Here is a 20920-nt window from a genome sequence, read left to right as displayed (position 1 = left end):
TGCCTGTTTAGAAGTAGCGGTGGAACTCCTTCAAAGAAAAAGAGTAGACAATGTTGTTGCACTGAAGATGTGAGAATGTGTTCACAAGTGTGTTTGCAAGCTACTTAAAAACACCTAGTGGCCCCTTTTTCTTTTTTTAAACAACTCGGCATGCAGTGCCACAGAAACATTCCTTCTTATTTTAGAAATAATCAGCATAAAAGTTATTCTGATAATCCTCCTGGGTGGCGGTATTGTTTGCTTTCTGTTGCATGCCGCCCCCCTGCTGTCTCTCGGTTCACTGGAGACGGCTTCAGAAGTTTCTTCCAAACGCCGCCTCGTCTTCTTTGAAGTTGGTCTTACTTGGAACAGAGTTTTTCAGACGAGTTTTTATCAAAGCTCTCTCTGATTTCCTCTGAGCACAGACTATGTTTCGGGGAGCAGGAGATCGCTCCCCCGCTGCATCGCCATGGTGACGGGCTGCCTGCAGACTGCTATTTGGATTTGTACAGACGAGTGTCAGGACACCTCAGTGCTGTGAATATGACAGAAAAAGACTTGAGGATTAAAGCCAGCCACATGTCCATATGAGACACACATGACTCACGTATGACCGTAAGCTTAAGCAGCTTAGGTGGAAGTACAGGAGGATAGCCACTCATTTATCAAGGGGGGGGATTTAGAAACAGGTGTCCTTATTAATAAAGACTCCCGACAGTAAATCTGCCAACATGTTGCACCCCAGACAGGAATAAAACGTGTTAAGCATTGAAGCCAACACCCTTGCAGTGACCCTTGGTGAAGCTCGTAATTGTCATGGCTCATTGACGACAGGCACATTTCTCTCTTGTCGGCAGAGGAAAGAACCCACATGGTCGGATTATTTGAATACGATCCAAATCATGTTGATCAATCCTTGTTTTGTGCTTTCTCTTCTCTTCCTCAGATAGTGATGACAGGGTTCTTGAACACAACTTTGGCAGAATCTTTAATGTTGTCCCCGTTTCTTCTTCCTAAACCGACTGCCTTTGAAGTCGAGTCGAGGGGATTGCTCCTCTGTTTCAGGAACCTCTCTGATCTGAGGAGATGGCAGAGAGTACATGTTCTTCTCTTTTCTTTCAAGCTTTCCCCTCCCTACTCCTGAATTGCTCTCTTTTTGCTTTAGTGATGACTGAGGAGGAGAAAGAAATACAGAGCTCCATCTCACTGATATAAATCCACCAAGCAGGTAAGAACAATGGAACGCTGAAGAAGGGTCAACCAGTAAGAGCTTGTATCATCGAAACAAAGTTATTTTACTAGCTTATCAGGAGCTTTTGTCCACTCAGCCATGAGGGGTTTTATATGTTTACATTATATCACTGAACTTATCCCTTTCGTCTATTTTGGCTTTAAAAGTTAGACTCAGTGCGTTCTTGACCTCTGGAAACAGCTTTTATAAATGTACCACCAGGGCCACTTAGTAGCTTTCCTTGCTGTTCAAACTAGTGTTTATCGGCTCAAGCATTGTTCAACACCACAGAACTATATGTTAAAGTGTGGCGAAGATCAAAAAGTTCCCAAATATATTATGCATTTCGGAAAAGGCTACTTTATTTAATACAGTTTACTTGGGGTCTGTTTGAATCTACATTTTTAGGGAAGTGCAAATGCATCTCCATCTCCAGGAGAGGAATGTTAATGTAATCTCTCTGTTGAAAAACTGTAAAAATCAGTTAAGCCAAGATCAGAGATTTAAAAAGGTCCCCCTATTATACTCTTTTTCATCAATATATTATAGTTCTCACACTGGTGCTCTAGGAGGAGATTCAGGTGATAAAGTGGATGGGTGTTATCTTGGTTGGTGATTGGCTAATGGTTACTTAACCCAAAAATACATTATGACATCACAAAGTGGCCAAATTCTGATCAGCTCATTTTCAGACAGGTTTCTATATAAATGGATCAGGACAAAAGGAGAGCCAATCTTTTTTCCTGAAACTTTCAGAATGTCTTTACACAGAGGGGACACACATGTTTATGTATAAAAGACGTGATAAAGTGGATTTTGCATAATAGGTGACCTTTAAGGGAACATACAAAGAAAAAGTTACGTGAATGGGATATTTAAGTATAAAGTGAAATGAATATAAATGTCTTCATATTGTTACGCCACTGATAGTAGGATTCGTGCTGCTTCAAGTGTCGCCACTCATTGATGTAAGAAGAGAAACCCTCATGCTGCCACTCGTCATGCAGCTGTGATGCTTCACCGCTCTCCTGGCCTTAAGTCTGTGACCTGAAGCAGCCAAACGGAAAGAGTTTGAACCTGAATGAGGGGTCCTTTAGCTCCCAGATGGTGCCCCCATCCTTCCTGCAGCTCCTGAAGGGGCACGCTGATCCTGAGCAGCTCACCTTGGCAATCTCTTGGAGACAGTGAGAGTGATGGGATGCTGCCAGCGGGAGCAGAACGGAGAGTTTCCATGGCAACCGGATAGCTCAAAGGGAGGAAAAGCATTAATGGGTGGCTGAGGTGGCTGCGAACATCACTGAAACAACACACGTCCCCTCTCAGAGTCCGTGTTCTCTGATCCGTGACCTTCGGAAAACGGTGACTGTAAACAAACACTACCGGGCAGAAGCAACCGTTTACCCACAAACACACACCTAAGAGAGAAAAACACATCACTCAGACCTAAGAGAGCTTCCTGCGAGTGTTGTTCCTCTGGTGTAATCTTAAGTAAGTCCACTGGGATGCAAACACTCCCACAGCTCGCGCTTCTCAACTCCCCCGGCTAAGTTTATCAAATAACAGAGCCACGGAGCCTTTTGAAGTCCTCTCAAGCTCGAACCTCATTTGTATTCTACTTTGCCCCCAGTTTTTACTACGCTTTCTTTGATTCTGTCCCTCCCGCCAATATGTTTCCAGTGTTGGAGTTGTTAGTCATGTTTTCCACACAGCATGGGTCCCTCTGATGTGCCGCTGTTATAATCGTCGGTGGATGATCAGTGTAATTAGGCGTCTACCTCGGAGGAAAACCAGCTGGAGGAGACGCCTTGTGACCCTGAACCGATTTGTGTCCCATTCTGAGGCAACTTCTTTGGGTAAACATTTGTTTCTGAATAATGACCGTTATGTTTCTCATCAGTCAACCATATGCAGCACTTAAATCTGAGGCCAGAGAAAGGAGAGTAATATATTCTGAATGTCACGTCTGTATGATGGCTAAAAGGCTGCAGTCATCAAACAGCTTCCTCTCACGATACAACGGTATTGATTGATAAGAGGATGGGATGGTGGAAATGAGATGTCCTGCTGAGAAGTGGAGCTAATGGATCAGAGTTTTGTTCTGGCTCATCACAGAGGAAATGAGGATGCACTTTAGATCTGCAGAGAGGACCAGAACGAAGGATGGGTGGGCTATATACTGGTATTAAAAAGGCTGAGAACGCAGAGAGTATAATACACAGAGATCCAAAACTGGGATAAATAAATATGTCATAGAGTAAGCTGGGTCCATGTAAAGATGGCAACGTTGTACTGTCTTTAGTATCAATAAACCACATTTCTAGATTTTAAATTTCAACACAAATTTTTGTATTTATGTAAAGTTTCATATTTTATATTCTTAATCATTTTTGAATAGACAGTGCAGACTTCACCTATCTCTATGTTTCAGTAATATGTTTTGTCGTAAAGTCGTGTCTAACTTTACCTTGTTGACTTGAATGAGAAACATATCAATATTTTGTCGTTGATCTTTTTAAAATTATTTTCTTACCTTTCTTTCCCTTTTATTGTATTTAATGTGATTCTGTTTATATTCCATTGAGTTTGTAGCGGAGGTCTCACTATAAGATTTTAGGTGAGCAAGCTTTTACTTAATTATATACATATATAGGGAGTAGGGTTAAAGTGTGTAGTTAACACCGTTTTTTATAATATAAATGTGTTTTAAAGTAGGGGCAAACAAATACAAAAGAAACTAAATCAAGTAAAACACTTTTTGCTATATATGAAAGCAAAGTGTTGACATGAGATGATGGGTACTGGCATATGAAAGTGTTTTCTTTTGCCACAAGCCTGTCAAACAGCAGGGATATAACACAAGTCAAAAGGCATACCACTAAGAATCCACATGACATTTGCACACAGCGTCGGCACATCATAGTAAGCAGTGACATCTGTCAATAGAAATCAGTATATGCCATTAATAAGTATGTGACAGTAGACATGAGCGGGACCAGAAACATAGTCACATACAACTCAGAACTGATGGTTTCAACCACTTATCACTCTTAACATCACTTGTAATATCTGCTAAATGGAAAAGTAGCTTTCTTAAGGTTATATCCTCCTTATGTCTTTCAAAAGAGAGTTCAGAGCTGTTTTTCAGAGTTTAAAAATGCCCCATGTGGTGCAACCTTCACAGAGGCGTGGTCTTCTATAAATTAAGGAGCATCTGAGCATCATTCACCCTCAGACATGCCATGTCAAGGCAGAATCTGATATATGATGGAAACCTTGGACTGGCCGTCAGTCTCCTCAACACCAGCAGACAGCAGCATCATTAACTCAAACATGTTGAAATGAGCATCAATCAAAGACACATGGGCTTATTGGAGGCAGATAGTTTCAAATGGGTCACCCCGTTCTTGTCCTGCTGCCTAACTCAGGGGGAGGAAGATAAATCAACCGGCTGTCTTTTCCATCCATGTCCAGTGATCAAGAAGATACTCCCCTCCCCAAAGGGAAATCTATAAAGTCTACCCCTCCTCTGGGAAACATGTGAAAGCAAGCAGCAGAGGAGGAGACTTATTGACAGTAAGCGCACGATGGAGGAATCAACTACAAAGTCTAATGGATCAAACGGACGCTTGAAAAGCTGCTGTCTTCTGGTCATTCGTTTGTTTGCAAAAAATGAAGGCTTATGTGTCTTTGACCTGTAGTAGTGTCATGGCCCTTTTCGCTAAGTCAATAAAACACAAGGAAAAAGTTAAGAAAAGACACTATTTTCTAATGTTGGCTACCAAGTGTAAGTAGAAAAGTAAACTCCTGGAAAAAAAAAGTGAATCATACTCAATTGTATCTCCCTTTGATTGAGTCCCTAACAGTAAAATGCTTGAGAATATAACGAAAACAGAGATTTATTTCTCTTGGATCATGCCTAACTTTAGTGAATTATAACACCATGTATGGGATTACTCTGCAGATGCTCCAGTTTAAATTAAGACCAATCTTTTCAATGGATTTTTTAACATTAAAAAAGGCCAAAATGTGTCCTGCAACAGAATCAGTAATGCCTGTGTTTAGCCCATTTCCTCTTGAAGATATGAATCAACCAGGAAGTTATGCAAAGTACTTTTTCACTGCCAAAATAGAAAAAGTCGAAACCAGCCCACGTACATGCTGGTGAATGAAATGGTTAGATCATTATTAGCAAGCAAGGGCTTCTAGATAGCGAGCTCTTGTAGTAAAATGATTTAACCTGGCAAAAATATTCTTACAAACATGAAGTCTTGTTAATACACAACATATTGCTTTTGTTTTTACACAAATACGGCACTCTGTCATCGCCCTTGGGTTGAGAATACATGTGAAGTTATTTCTCTCTGTGCACTCAGGTCCTAATTGAGAGCAAATCAACTTCTCGTAATTATGGAGCGGGGGACTGAGTATGTAAGTAGTATTACACATGCCCCTTTCGTCTCATTAGTATGCATGAAAAAGTGACAGATGACACGCCCCCAATTATGCAAATGAGCTAAGTCCCGAAGAAAAATGGCCAAGAGACGTGCAGGCGGAGCCCTCTGTGAAAGTGAGAGTCTTTTTCACCAGTCAAACCTTTTTTGTTGCATACAGCAAATTCTAATATTACCCCCATACAACCTCATATAACTTCATATTGGGTTTCCTTGTAGTTGTGTGAAGTAATTATAAAAAAGACAAAAGATCATGGGGGAAATAGGATATTTTATTATTTCCCTCTTTACGTATTTGAAAGTACACAACCGGGGGAAATCTGCCACTTCCTCACAGAGCCCCTCCTCCAACACACATGAACGTGCGCACAGATCTTCGGCTGTATGCGTCTGAACCCCGCACAGATGCTGCATTCGTTTCTTGACTGGCGCTCCGGACGGATGGCGGTAAGTTGTCACAGGCGTCTCGCTGATTAAACCCATATCGAGGCGTCTCTTGGCCATTTTTCTTTTTTGAAAGGTGACTTGGTAAGTGGAAATTAATGGCTTTTTTATTTAGTTTGAGCGTATTTCTATTTTCACCTAATTCCACCCCCACTATCTGCTGGTGTCATAGCCAAAGGAAGGGGTGGAGAAAAGGGGGAGAGGCCTGTGCTGGGAGGGGGCGGGGGGCTAGACAGTCTCACGCATAACTTCAAAGAGACACTTAGATTAACATCAAAGGCTTATAACACACCAGTGTGAAATCATACCTGCCTGTTATAACACCTCACATCAAAGGGCAAACATCAAAGGCTAATTAGATTAGACAACTTTGAGGGCACAGACAGCATAACTTCAAAGAGACTGCCTTAATCAACACCTAGATTAACATCAGAGCCTTATATCACACCTACCTGTTATAACACCTCACATCAAAGGATTAGACTACAAAGGGGTGTGAGGGGACAGGAGCCAGACAGCATAACTTCAAAGAGACTGCCTTAATCAACACATCAAAGAATCAGACAACAAAGGCACTACACAGGGGGGCATTTCACACCTACCTGTTACAACACCTCACCCCTCACATCAAAGGATCTCGACCAAAGGGAGGCGGGACTTAGCTCATTTGCATAATTGGGGGCGTGTCATCTGTCACTTTGTCATGCATACTAATGAGACGAAAGGGGCATGTGTAATACTACTGATGTATACCAACAGATTGAGGAGGAGGGTCTGAAGAATCTTGTTCGTTCGATGTTTTTTCTGTAGGTTCATTTGCATGATTGAGAATCAAGTTTAAATAAGGGCATTTACTTTGTTGGACGCAAACATGACTACATTTCTGATAAACTGTACCATAACAGAGACATACTCATTCATGTCTAAGAGTAATTATTTATTCACAAACCAGTGTTGTGGTTGCATGTATAATTCATATCAAAGTGACTCGCTGCAGAGACAATGTCCAACATCAATGGAAGCAGCATTCCTTCTGCATTCCTCTTGGAAGTGGCTGTCATGTTCATAATATCTCAACTGTGAGCTCGGACAGAACAGGCCAGAGGGATCAAAAAGCAACAAAGTCGCTCGCTAGTCGATTTCATACTGTTGGTTTGGGGGTCTCGTTATTTGCATTCGGCCTGTCACATCCAATAAGAGCAAGGAAAGCCTGAAAGTTCACTCGTGTTTTAGCTCTGACAGGAAGCTTTTGCAGAAGTTTTTAGTCGTTTGAGGTTATTCAATTCAATTCAATTCAATTCAAAACCTTTTGAATTGTTATGAGGAGTTGTCGGGAGAAGGTGTGCAAGTGGTACAGGACGGAGCCTTTGTTTATCCTCCATCCTGGCTACACTAATGACATTACTCCTGGGGAGTCGGGATAATCAAGTCTTAATGAGACGTGGAAGACTTTAGTGCTGTGTTTGACAGTCACTGCTAACAGGGGGGCTGATCCTTTGCTGATCTCCAGATGACTCATTGTTCTACAACGTTTTACCCAGAGAAAACATCAAGTGGAATGAAGTCCAGCTTAATGGCGATCAGAGACCAACGTTTACTGCACTCTTATTATTTTTCTTGGCACTATTTGCTTATGAATTCCAAAAGGGAGGTTACCTATTTAGTTATGTTTGTCAGCAGGATTACGGAAAATCTCAAAGCACAAATGTTATGAAATTTGATGGAAGGGACGACATATACAAATATTAGGAGGAGAAAATTAATATCAATATTAAGATGATGTGATGAGACAAAAATGCTGAATTGTATATAGAGAATATTTGTTTTATTTAATGTTGAATTATAGATGTATACATCCCTGCCAAAAATCTGAAAAAGCACTTTTACTGTTTTAATAGGTAAAAGTAGGCATCAACATGCTTAAAGCTCATTTTGCTTTCTATGTCGCATGAGATTTTCCCAACTAAAACTCAGAGCAGCATTCATTTATGAAAAAAGTGAGATATTCAAATCACCTCTGTTTTAATCCTGGATAATTGAGACTTTTTCCCCATCCAAGTTCTGCAAACTAGTCTGACTGGAGGGACTTCAGCAATTACTTAATGTGAGGAATTGATCAGGATCAAGTCCAGCCAGTTCAGTGGAGTTAGTCCAAAATGGGCCGGATGATTGGATATAAATTCAGCCACTCAATCAAAATAAGTAACATTTCTACAATGCCGTATGAAAACGACACAGAATGTGCATATGATTGAATTATTATTTAAACTCAAGGATGCAGTCGTTTGATGAAATATGAAGCGATTGTACAAAAACTGAGACAACTAAATCCACCAGACTTTGATATGCAGATCAGACTGATATGAACAACTCTGAAGAAGAAGTTATTGTTATTCTGGAGCTTCCCGTAAGACTGTAACGCAGCAGGAAAAACAGAGGGTGTTTCGTTTTCCAGTGGGACGAGCTTATGCTTATGACTTTCCCCTGCTGAGGGATTTGTCAATGATCCCTCAAGCTGCAGGCAAGCTCTTTAGTGACGCTCCCTCATGGATACATAGAACAATACAACAGCAGATCAAAACAGACGGTAAAATAACATCCACGGCTCGAGTCAGTGATACTCCCACTCAGTCTGAATAAACCTCTCATCTTTCATACACACTGGCACAGTTCCACAACACACCAGGAATGTCAGACTCATTGCTGCTGATCAATCTTCTTCCTCTCATTTTTGTCCCAACACCATGCTGTTAGCTCTCCCACTGCTCCATAACTAGCACCTGATTAGGAGTGATATAAAACCCTATGACTTCAGCACGTCCACATCCCGCAGAGACCTCTGGAAAGATCTCGTTATCTCGGCCTCCTCTGGCTGGCAACTGGACACTTTCCCATCATCATCATCATCACCATCATCATCCCACCAATTTAAAAGGGCAGCACAGCTCATGATAATGCCAGTGGTCTTCCATAGCAGCACGTCTATTTTAACTGGCTTCAGCCACACATGGGAGAACCATTTCTCATGAAACATGTATGAAGCCTGGCAAACTCTGCAGTAATCAGCGCTATAGGCTGATTAGGAGAGAGAGACATGTCTATTTAGACTTTTGTGTTGCTCCATGCAAGCCTAGTGAGGGTTTAATTAGAATTTAAACTCGATAGATTTTTACAAAATGCTGAGGAAACTCCCCTCAGCCGTCGTAACAACAAGGACATTAAAGCAGCCACCTCATAGTTGGTTTAATGAAGAGGTAATGGAGCCTGTGAGGATGCTTGTCCCCATAAAGCATCTGACTAGAACAAAGCAATGAAAGTGCGATTAAGTTTTAAATAAGGCGTTTAAAACAAATAGAAAGCAATCGGAGAGCACAGACGTCCACATTATTCTGATGATAGAAAGTGTTTGCCAGTAGTTAACAGAGACAGAGATGGACCCTCTGAGAATATTAGGTCCACGCACAACGACAAATGAAACAACACTCTTAATCTTTATCGAATTTATGCAGCAGCAAATTGCACTTAAATATATAGCGACAATGCACCGATTAAATGTGCACATAGTTTACAACAAATAGCCATCAGGAATTTGGCAGCCAATTATAGGGAAACTGTTGACATGTCAAAAAGATAAAAAAAGGAATTATTCTCCAGAATCTTCAACATATTTAGGCTAAACCTATTTTTTGGAGATGAAATGGCAAATGATAATCATTTGGATTCATGTTCATTTTATGCAGTATAAATACAAAGATTTAAAAAGTGAAGAAAAAAAAGTCAGCCTCCATCTGTGGCCTTGATGCTATTATATCATGTTTTGTTTAGGCATGTTAATGTACACCCCAATCACTGCTGTTGATTTATCTGCACTTTAACCTCAACAGAGGAGTATCCATTTTGTGGAGCGTAATTCATATTTAGCCCCGACAGGTTCTTCTCCTTTTTCTTGGTCTCACATAATCTCCATCTCTCTGCTCATTTTGGTCCTAACTCCTCTGCAATCAGAGATGTCAGTCACACTTAAAGCTCTAAATACCTTGAAACTCCTCAATCAGACACACCTCCACCCTCGCTTCCCATTGGACCGGCTCCAGGAGCTCCAACAGTCCCATCTGTCGATCACGCCGCGGCTAATAAAAGACTAAATCATAATCACCTTAAGATGACATGTTATTCATCATAAAGCGGCAGTAACTCAAATATAATGTGACCTTGATGATAGCCAGGCTTTTTTCTCATTAAAACGTATAACATTTTTCATTGTAATCGCTTTAAGGAATGACTAACGAAAATGTCAATGTACTTTTTGTTCCAGAAAATTCCAAAAATATTGGATTGCTTGCCAAACAATTCTATGAAGAAATTATACATATTTTGGGCATCGCAACACAAATGTTGGCATGCAAACACGCACAGTTAAGATGGTGAATATACTGTAGCAAATATAACTGCCATTATTGACATTCTGAGCATGCAAACGTATCAGAAAGTCACCATCTACCAAAAAAACTAGTTAGCTTACACAGTTACAAGTTTCATGTACAATTGAAGCAAATCAGTGAATAAAATGGTAAACATGGTTAAAATGACACCAGCTAGTTGCATGTTAGCATTGTAAGCATGTGAAGGCAAAGCTATGTCTACAGTATGTAACATGGCTTTAGACAATGTATTCTGGTTAGCAGTATATTTACCATACACTACCGCAGTGGTTCTCAAACTTTTTTCAATAATGTACCCCCTTTGGAAAAAAAAAATTGAGCCAAGTACCCCCTGATCAGCGCAAAAAGAAAAAATGCCTATATAAAGAGGTACAGTACAGCGCTGCACCATCAGTGTCTGATTTATTAAAACAACAACCTTGTAACTGAGAAACACTTAAATGCTACATTTCAAATGTTTACAATGCATCACTAAATTCATGGCAAACCAATTTTAACATCATGCAATAACACTAACGGCCCTTGCCGGCGGGCGTGTCTGACACTCGACCAACAACCAATCACATGAATCTCCCGCCCCAGACACACAAGCACGCGGTTTGATTGGCTAGAGCTTTTACTGGCATATGATTCGATTGGCTGACGCCTCCGTCGAGGGGTCAAAAGTTGAACATTGCTCAACTTTTGAAGCAAGCAACGCCAGCAACGCTCCACGTCGCTTCCCAAAATGCAGTTCGGCTAAAAGTGACGTCACCCCATTCAAAGTGAATGGGCAGAAGCGTTGGAAGCTTCAACGCACGCCGCTGTGTGGACGGGCCATAAGACGACATTAGTTGCATTGAACTGATCTTTTTAATAAGTTGTACTTACAATGTAGTGAGAAACATGGGCTGAGGATCTTTTGTCATTCTGACAGGGAGGCTAACTGCAGTTATTACACTTCGCGTTTTGAAATATGTGTAACTCTGTTAATACAAAACCCACACTTCTCAATCTTCGTTACTTTTCCTAAAATTTGTATATTTATTTATTTATTTTGGGGGCGTGGGGAATGAAGAGAAAAAGATATATGAGCATTTTATGAGCATGGGATTTTGACCCCTAATAAAAAAATTATGCATAATGCTATACTTTGCGAGAAGGTCCTCGCTGCGGAACGCGGAATGGGGCGGCGTCGGATACAAGGCGGGGTTGGATGTCCGACCCCGTTCACTCCAATGGACCAGTTTTTTACAGCAATGGCGGATCGCGGAGCCTCTCAATAGTTCCCCGGAAGTTAGCTTGCTACTAACTTCCGGGAAACTATTGAGAGGATCTGCGGCTAGCAGCGCAGTAGAGTTGTAGCATAATAGACTGTTCGTGATGGACTTTTAAAGGTAAGAAGACGTTTAAAGATTTATATTGCGGATATTATCAGAACATCTGAATCAAATTAACTACACATGTGTATTAAAGGATGTTAGTGGATTATCCCTTCAATCAGTATATTTAACGTTTACAGATTAGGCTAGAATGCCGGATAAAGTTAGCAACACACGTTAACCACGAACAGCCTATTAATCCGTTCTCCTCATGTTATTTCCTCCAACGTTGTGGAATTAGAGAAAAGGGGCTTCTTAACGTGCTTTTATTCGGGGTGGAGGGAGTTACATATTAGTTAAATATAACATTGGGGCGTGTGATTGTAGTGGGTGGAGGTGGTGAAATGAGGATATCCATTTTGGAGTTCAAGCTAGTATAATATAGTTAACTTACACAATAATAAGGAAGAGAGCTACTTTTGTGATACATCACTATCGATATGGATTTAGAGTGGATATTTGAGACTTCCAAACAGTAAACAAAAACGTAATTTATGGGTGAGTGTTTTTAGCAGAGTCATATTATGTCTTTGATTCTGTTGATTATTACCTGTCTGTATTATGTTGCAGCTCAGCTGATGTTGGATTGATGGCAAAGGGAGAGGGACTTAAGTGAGAGTGAAAACACAAGGTACGTTTTAAAATAGGTCAGCAATTTCCCATCCTCTAGGTTGCTAGATGTATCTAACCCTTTCTCCCGTCTCTCTCTTTCAGCACAAGAACCCCAGGGGGATTCAATGGAGCCTGAAGACCTGCAATGAGACCCTCACCCTGCACCTGAGTCTCAACTCCCAGAGCTTTGCAAGCCTCTCCCTGTTCCTTATTTTTTATTAAACAGACGTTAAGCTTCCCAATGGTGTGGTCTTTGTTTTGTGAAAAATATGATTACCTCACATATGTTGTTGCTGTTACATTACATTGCATTTAGCCGACACTTTTATCCAAAGCGACTTACAATAAGTGCGTTCGACCAACAAAATACAAACTTGAAGAAAACAGAATCATATAAGTACATCAGGTTTCATAGAGCAAAAACATTTCAAGTGCTACTCAACTGGCTTTAGGTAAGCCAGTCCTTTATTAGTATACAAGTGCTTTGTTAATAGTTCTATCGCTCGAAGTGGAGTCGAAAGAAATGAGTTTTCAGTCTGCGCCGGAAGGTGTGTAAGCTATCTGCTGTCCTGATGTCAATGTGGAGCTCATTCCACCATTTTGGAGCCAGGATAGCAAACCCACGTGTTTTTGCTGATGTGAACTTGGGTCCCCCTCGCAGCGAGGGTGCAGCGAGCCGTTTGGTTGATGCAGAGCGGAGTGCACGTGCTGGGGTGTACGGTTTAACCATGTCCTGGATGTAGGAAGGGCCAGATCCATTCGCAGCATGGTACGCAAGTACCATTGTCTTGAAGTGGATTCTAGCAGTTACCGGAAGCCAGTGGAGGGAGTTGTTGTCTTTTGTGATAGTTAAATTGCTCCTGCTGACTTGAGCCAGCCATTCTTTCCTCCTCTCTGTGTCAGTGGGGAAACCTTACATTCATACTCCTTTCTCTGAGCGCTTGGAGCATCCCCAGGCAGCACAGCATTTATGTTCAGGTTCAAATTTGAGTCTGACTTTTTAATGTTTTTTGAGCAGTGCATTGATAAAGAAAACCTTAAGGTTCATGCCTGTTTTGAAGAGCGTGTTTTTGAATGTTTGCATCAGCAAAGCCTTTCACTGTTGTATAGATTTTTTTTTTATATACTTGTTTTTTTTTTTTATATATTTACTGTATTTGCTTTCTCGGTTCTGTTATCTTAATGATTGTTCTGTTATATTATAAATGTTGTAAATAATAAATGCTTTTTCTATCATTCTATGAAATGCAGTGCAATGTATCATTTGAAATATATGGACTAGATATGAGTATGCACAGAACTGACTAAATGAATAATCAATTATAAAACAAATATTAAATAATGAACTTAAATACACTAATATAGAAAATATGACCACATTGCACATGTGGTATAAAAAGGTATATTTAAATACATTCATGCATTTAATTAGTATGAAGTTTTTAAATTATATTTAGTCGAGTGCAGATTTGTATTTGTAGGCTACTTCTTGTAGTTATCCAGCAGATGATGCTGTTTGTCTCATTAGGATATCCATACACCCCGCCCATCGGACGTCCAGCCCCGCCCACATCTGACGACGCCCCATTCCGCGTGCAGCAGCCAGGGCCTATAGTAGGCTACTTTGCGGCCACACGCCATTGCCAAGCAACGCTTATTGTTTAGGTCCTTTGATAAGCAGGCAGTCATATCATTAACTAGAACTAGCTAGATCTCTAGAGCCAGTCCTTTATTAGTATACAAGTGCTTTGTTAATAGTTCTATCGCTCGAAGTGGAGTCGAAAGAAATGAGTTTTCAGTCTGCGCCGGAAGGTGTGTAAGCTATCTGCTGTCCTGATGTCAATGTGGAGCTCATTCCACCATTTTGGAGCCAGGATAGCAAACCCACGTGTTTTTGCTGATGTGAACTTGGGTCCCCCTCGCAGCGAGGGTGCAGCGAGCCGTTTGGTTGATGCAGAGCGGAGTGCACGTGCTGGGGTGTACGGTTTAACCATGTCCTGGATGTAGGAAGGGCCAGATCCATTCGCAGCATGGTACGCAAGTACCATTGTCTTGAAGTGGATTCTAGCAGTTACCGGAAGCCAGTGGAGGGAGTTGTTGTCTTTTGTGATAGTTAAATTGCTCCTGCTGACTTGAGCCAGCCATTCTTTCCTCCTCTCTGTGTCAGTGGGGAAACCTTACATTCATACTCCTTTCTCTGAGCGCTTGGAGCATCCCCAGGCAGCACAGCATTTATGTTCAGGTTCAAATTTGAGTCTGACTTTTTAATGTTTTTTGAGCAGTGCATTGATAAAGAAAACCTTAAGGTTCATGCCTGTTTTGAAGAGCGTGTTTTTGAATGTTTGCATCAGCAAAGCCTTTCACTGTTGTATAGATTTTTTTTTTATATACTTGTTTTTTTTTTTTATATATTTACTGTATTTGCTTTCTCGGTTCTGTTATCTTAATGATTGTTCTGTTATATTATAAATGTTGTAAATAATAAATGCTTTTTCTATCATTCTATGAAATGCAGTGCAATGTATCATTTGAAATATATGGACTAGATACGAGTATGCACAGAACTGACTAAATGAATAATCAATTATAAAACAAATATTAACTAATGAACTTAAATACACTAATATAGAAAATATGACCACATTGCACATGTGGTATAAAAAGGTATATTTAAATACATTCATGCATTTAATTAGTATGAAGTTTTTAAATTATATTTAGTCGAGTGCAGATTTGTATTTGTAGGCTACTTCTTGTAGTTATCCAGCAGATGATGCTGTTTGTCTCATTAGGATATCCATACACCCCGCCCATCGGACGTCCAGCCCCGCCCACATCTGACGACGCCCCATTCCGCGTGCAGCAGCCAGGGCCTATAGTAGGCTACTTTGCGGCCACACGCCATTGCCAAGCAACGCTTATTGTTTAGGTCCTTTGATAAGCAGGCAGTCATATCATTAACTAGAACTAGCTAGATCTGATAGATTTGGACATAAACGGGAGTGAAGTCTAACCGGACGCGAGAGAGAGAGAGAGAGAGAGAGAGAGAGAGAGAGAGAGAGAGAGAGAGAGAGAGAGAGAGAGAGAGATCCGCTATGCATGATCATAGCTCCCCCGCTGTGACGGACCGTTGAGTTGAATAAAGTAGTTAATCTACTAGTAGTTTGTTTAAATGCATTAATTATGTTTTTTTTAGGGCTGTCAAACGATTACAATTTTTAAAATCAGATTACTCACAGTTTACAAATTAATTAATCATGATTAATCACCATTATGTCCAAAATATGCCATTTATCTATCTATATTGTTGTGGGAATGGAAAGATAAATGAAAGAAGGCGGATATATCCATTTAACATACAGTATCCATGTTTATTATAAAAAATTTCTGCGTGTCAAAATGAAAGACAACCCACACACCTATCAATCATCAAACCGTGGGGTCTTAATTCATTACGTGTTTATTTCTATCAACGGGGGAGTACTTCAGGAAAGTCGACAGAGGGGGCGGCGGCTAGTGGAGTACTTCGTGACCACAGAGTGGGAACGTTGTGATCAGCTGTTAGCGCAGTTCTCCAGTGAAGGGGGGGGAGGAGTCTCCCTCCGCAGCCGGTTGGCGTAGTTTTGGCACAATTCCGTTGTACAGACCGACGTTAACAGCAGCCCTGTCTGTGCACACGGAGACCGACTCTGTCGTCTGGTGATCGAACCGCCTTCTGGAAAAGCTTCACAAGTACGTCGGTACGCAAATGCGCTTTGTGACACAAGTGACGGTACGCATTTCAGATTACGCACATAACCTGCGTACCAGTTAGTTATGTGCACCCCTGTACTACAGCAAAAGTATTCTCCGTCGGGACTTCCTGCAACAACACGACGCCGTTATCTTGATTCTGATTGGCCAGAAGACATTATCAAAGATGTTCTATTGAGAAGTCAATCACTATGTGACAAAAGTTTTCAAAACCGTGGCTACTGAAATCAATCTTACTAACTGCTGTCTGTGCAATTTACTCTGCGCGAGTTGGCAGACTTTATTTTGCTTACTTTAACATCATTTTTCATGGTGGGGCCAAGCCATTTCTTGGTATGGGTGTAGCCTACCCCAGCCATACCCTGGCGCTGCCACGTATGGGGCGGGCCATTCTGCACATGCGTTAAATGCGTTAAATATTTTAACGCAATTAATTCAAAAAATTAATTACCGCCGTTAACGCGATAATTTTGACAGCACTCGTTTTTCCATTAACATAAAATAAATCTCACGTACCCCCTGCAGTACTCCAACGTACCCCTAGGGGTCCGCGTACCCCCATTTGAGAACCACTGCCCTACGGTATGTGCATATTTAAAATATGTATTTTATCTGTTTTTATTATTGGTAATGCACTTTGTTATAGGTCTATTTAAAATCAACAAAGAGGTAAAGAATGTGGGACTATTTTTTCAAGCTCAAGGTTTTATATCAGGACAGCAGACCTTGTAATCCTTGTAATAGAAAGAACACTGCTGCACACACTAATGTCAAATTCCTCCATGGCTGCAGCAGATTTGTGAGCAGCTGGCAGGCAGCTATGAGGACATCGAGTCCAGCTGGGATTTAAGCATTTTGGATCAAATGTTTGGTCTAACCTCGCCATTAGACCACACACACCATAATAACACCTCACCCTCTGGGACATGTTTAAATTGCCTCGCTCACGCTGATTTATTCTCTCTGGTGACTACCTGTAATATATTGCTGATCATCTGATCATCTGGCTGATCATTTTCTTAAAAAACTTGCTTATTTTATAAACTTTTGAATTTGTAGCTCAGCTTTTTCAGACATTACATTTGCATCAAGAGGCAACGTAACAATTTGTTGTAGATAGTGTTGATTTTTCAGAGCACTTTAAAGACTGTTCATTCTTGGAAAAAGCTATTGATAAAGTAAACTAATTACAAGGTCCATTTAGTTTAATCCAACCTGGGCAAAACATTAATAAATTGCTCAGACAAATATTAAGTAGACCCGATTAGCTACCAAAAATATACCTTATAGTGTGGTTATTCTGTCAACCTCTCTTGGTTAGTTTGAATGTTAATCCGTTGAGTGCAATTTAGTCACAAATCTAAGCTTAATTCAACCAAATAATGATTATATAGTCAAGTGTCTCCTAAAAGTTTCTACTTGTATGAAAGTGTCAAAGTGTCTATTAAGGCTGATGGAGGTCAGCAATTGGTTACTGTCTCTTTAAAATCCTCATCAGCTAAGGGAGGTGATCCACTTTCTTAATCCTCAGTATTAGAACAAGTCTGTAGGGTGAGATCTGTGAGCGTCTGCTGACTTGGCTGGCTGTCTTGTTTGGATCATTTACTCTGCATGGGTCAACATTTCTATTTTTGTTAATGCTTCTGAAGCATGTACAAATCAACATCCATCAAATGTGACCTATCTGAGCTTAAACTAGTTTGTTTTGTCTGTGTGTGCATATGTGTCTCTGTTATGTCTGCGTCTTAGTCTCATGTGTGATCATGTCTCAGACTTTTACGGTGCTTCATTTTATGTGAGTGGATAAAGATGGGGCTGATGTCATTAGCTCCCTGCCTTAAATCTCATCTACAGTGCAAATGTTTGGCTTTTTTTAAATAGGCTTTGACCCACAGCCAATTATTGCCAGCAACCTCTTTCCTTCATTTTTTGTTTGTTTATTGTTATAGTGGCAGGTACAGCATTTGTATTATAGGGTGCGATAAGTGAGTAGTACAGCCATTTATTTTGACTGGATGTTAAAATTTGGAACAACAAATTACGTTTGCGTTTGGTTAAATACTACACGATATAGGGACATGCAACTATAAGATGTTTCACTTATCAAATGCAAGAAATAACTGATGATAATAATGTAACATTATGCCTTTATGACTGAGTTGGTATGATGGCAGACTTGTAAACAGAGAGCTTTTACTACAATGTGTTTTTTTACTCACAAATAAATGAATTAATAAAAATGTATTACGTAGATCTTGTCATGAAGAAATATAACATACAATCTATAGTATATTTGTATTTCTGACCTCAGATAAGACAAGAGGAGTATAAAAGGTGTACACTTGACTTCTTATTGGATTACAACATGAACAAAAAACAAGTTTTACAAAATGAAGATTTCAGTTTTCAAACATTCCCTGGATCAGTTTTCATTATCTATCTCTCTCCTCAGCAGAGAGTGTGATAGCGTCTTGGTGTATTTTTCAAGCACACAATGTGACGTGATAAGCAGCACGTCCCCGTTCCACTAGACATCTTTCTGATGAGGTGTAAAATTGAATACTGCACGGCACACCGAGCATTGGTATAACGATATCAGTCAGTCAGGCGCTTTTATCAAACTGTTATCATGCATCAAACATAAGGCAAGCAGAGCCTTTGTGTTCTCCGTCACTCTCACAGCAGCTGCCCCTGCTGGATCCTCTGGATATTCTGGAAATCAACATTTAGATCAATAAACTAACTCCAACAAATGTTGTTTTGGCTCCGAAAGCGAGACCACTTACACTAAAGACAGTGCAGCTGTTCTTATCGAATCAACCCCTCCCAACTTTAGTTTTATGAGTCAGGAAAGAATGCATAAGAGAGGTGGAGTTGCTATTTTGTTCAATGATTCCATTAAATGCAGGAAGACATCTTATGGGAACTTTGCTTTTTTTGAATATGTGGCCCTTCAGCTGAAATGCTCCTCTCGAACTCTGTTCCTAAATATCTATAGACCACCCAAATACTGTGCAAGCTTTTTTGATGACTTTACTGAACTGCTGTCTATAGTGTGTATTGACTTTGATCGTCTAGTCATTGTTGGTAATTTTAACATCCATGTTGACAACCCCCAGGACAGAGGGGCTAAAGAACTGTTTTGTGTTCTTGATAACTATGGACTGACTCAGCATGTGACGGAGCCCACGCACAATAAGGGGCACACTCTGGACTTAATTATCTCAAAGGGTCTGAATATCTCTAAGGTTGTGGTGACTGATGTTGCACTCTCTGACCATTCCTGTGTTTTCTTTGAGAGCTCTATTTCTGTTCACAAAAATGTTCAAAAAGAGGTAACCACAAAGCGATATTTAACTGAAAATACTAGGGAAATGTTTACTCAGAATTTTTCTTCCACACTTGCCTCTGCTAACATCTCAGTAAATGAGCTAGTAGATCATTTTAATTCAAAAATTCAAAATGTTATAGATGCCATTTGTCCAACTAAGGTAAAGGAAGTGACTGGGAAGAAAATATCTCCATGGAGAAAGGCCATGACCGTGAGAGCAGAAAAAAGAGAGTGTCGAAAAACAAATCTCCAGGTTCACTTTGAAATCTATAAAGAGAGACTTGGCCTTTATAATTTGGAATTGAAAAACGCACGACAGTCTTTCTTCTCTGACATCATTACCAAAAACAAAAACAATGCACGTGCCTTGTTTGCTACCGTCGACAGACTAATGGCGCATTTCCACTGCAACGGGGTAGCCCCGTTTAAGCGTCCCTAAGCGTCCTCGCTCAGGCCTCGGGCTGCCTCGCTGGCCGGCAGAGGCCGTGGCGCATTTCCATTACAGTTTAGGACCTGGGGTAGCAACGCAGTGTAGGCGGGGCGATCAGCTTTTTGGTCGGAGCGACGCTGGGTAAAACTGCAGTGGCGTCATCTTCAATGCGACACAACTCACAAAACACACACAACAATGGAGGATGTGGAAGCGATCGTTTACTTGTTTCTTGGTGTGTGGCTTGTTATCACAGCAAGAAGGAAAGTGATCACAGCAAGCATTGTATTGTATTCATTGTATTGAACATAAATAAATCCTTTTTTTTTTCAATATACATGTGTTTGTAAAATGTTTTAAACAAATATTATCTGAATTGAATATTTGAAATTCAAGCACCAGTAAGTACTGCCCCATAATAACATTTGAGGAAATATCAGATCATGAAAAGAAAATCTTTCTAATCAATTAAGCAAACTATAAACATAAATACTAAAGTGTAAAACACAGCAAAACTATATTCATAAATGCAAGTGTAAAATAGTGTGGACAATTGTAAACATGGATGGAGACTAAAGTATCCACAACATATAATATATTAAATATAACCTCAATCTTTCTTCTAGACATGTTAAAAGCTTGCTTGAATGGGTTATAGGTTTATTTTGTTCTCTCGTCTTTGAAATATATAAGGAATGTGTTGTTTGAGTCTAGTAGAAGGAGGGTATTACAATTGAGCAATTGCTACATGTATTATGTATTTATTATGTATTCTTAATATTATTACAAAATAAACATGTAATAATGTTTTAGAGGAGGACCTCAAGCTAGAAAACTCAATTTCTTGCTTTAAATCTCTTAAAAGTAAGGGTCTTTTTCCTAACTG

The 20920-nt window shown here is 40.2% G+C and overlaps 1 protein-coding gene and 1 long non-coding RNA gene across 2 annotated transcripts in view; one reads left to right on the top strand and one right to left on the bottom strand.

Moving 5' to 3' along the window:
- lhfpl3 (LHFPL tetraspan subfamily member 3) overlaps nt 1–20920 on the bottom strand; it is a 48419-nt gene that overhangs the window by 19598 nt on the left and 7901 nt on the right. The gene's annotated exons all lie outside the window — the stretch shown is intronic.
- Nucleotides 11855–12758, top strand: LOC139432964 (uncharacterized). Its single transcript, XR_011642533.1, has 3 exons — nt 11855–11923; nt 12479–12539; nt 12623–12758. It is a non-coding gene; the product is annotated as an uncharacterized lncRNA (long non-coding RNA).

The sequence above is a fragment of the Pseudochaenichthys georgianus genome, chromosome 23 (assembly GCF_902827115.2).
Source record: "Pseudochaenichthys georgianus chromosome 23, fPseGeo1.2, whole genome shotgun sequence".
NCBI classification, from domain to species: Eukaryota; Metazoa; Chordata; class Actinopteri; order Perciformes; family Channichthyidae; genus Pseudochaenichthys; species Pseudochaenichthys georgianus.
Note: the sequence above shows the minus strand (reverse complement) of the source record. Positions and strands in the feature narration are given on the sequence as shown.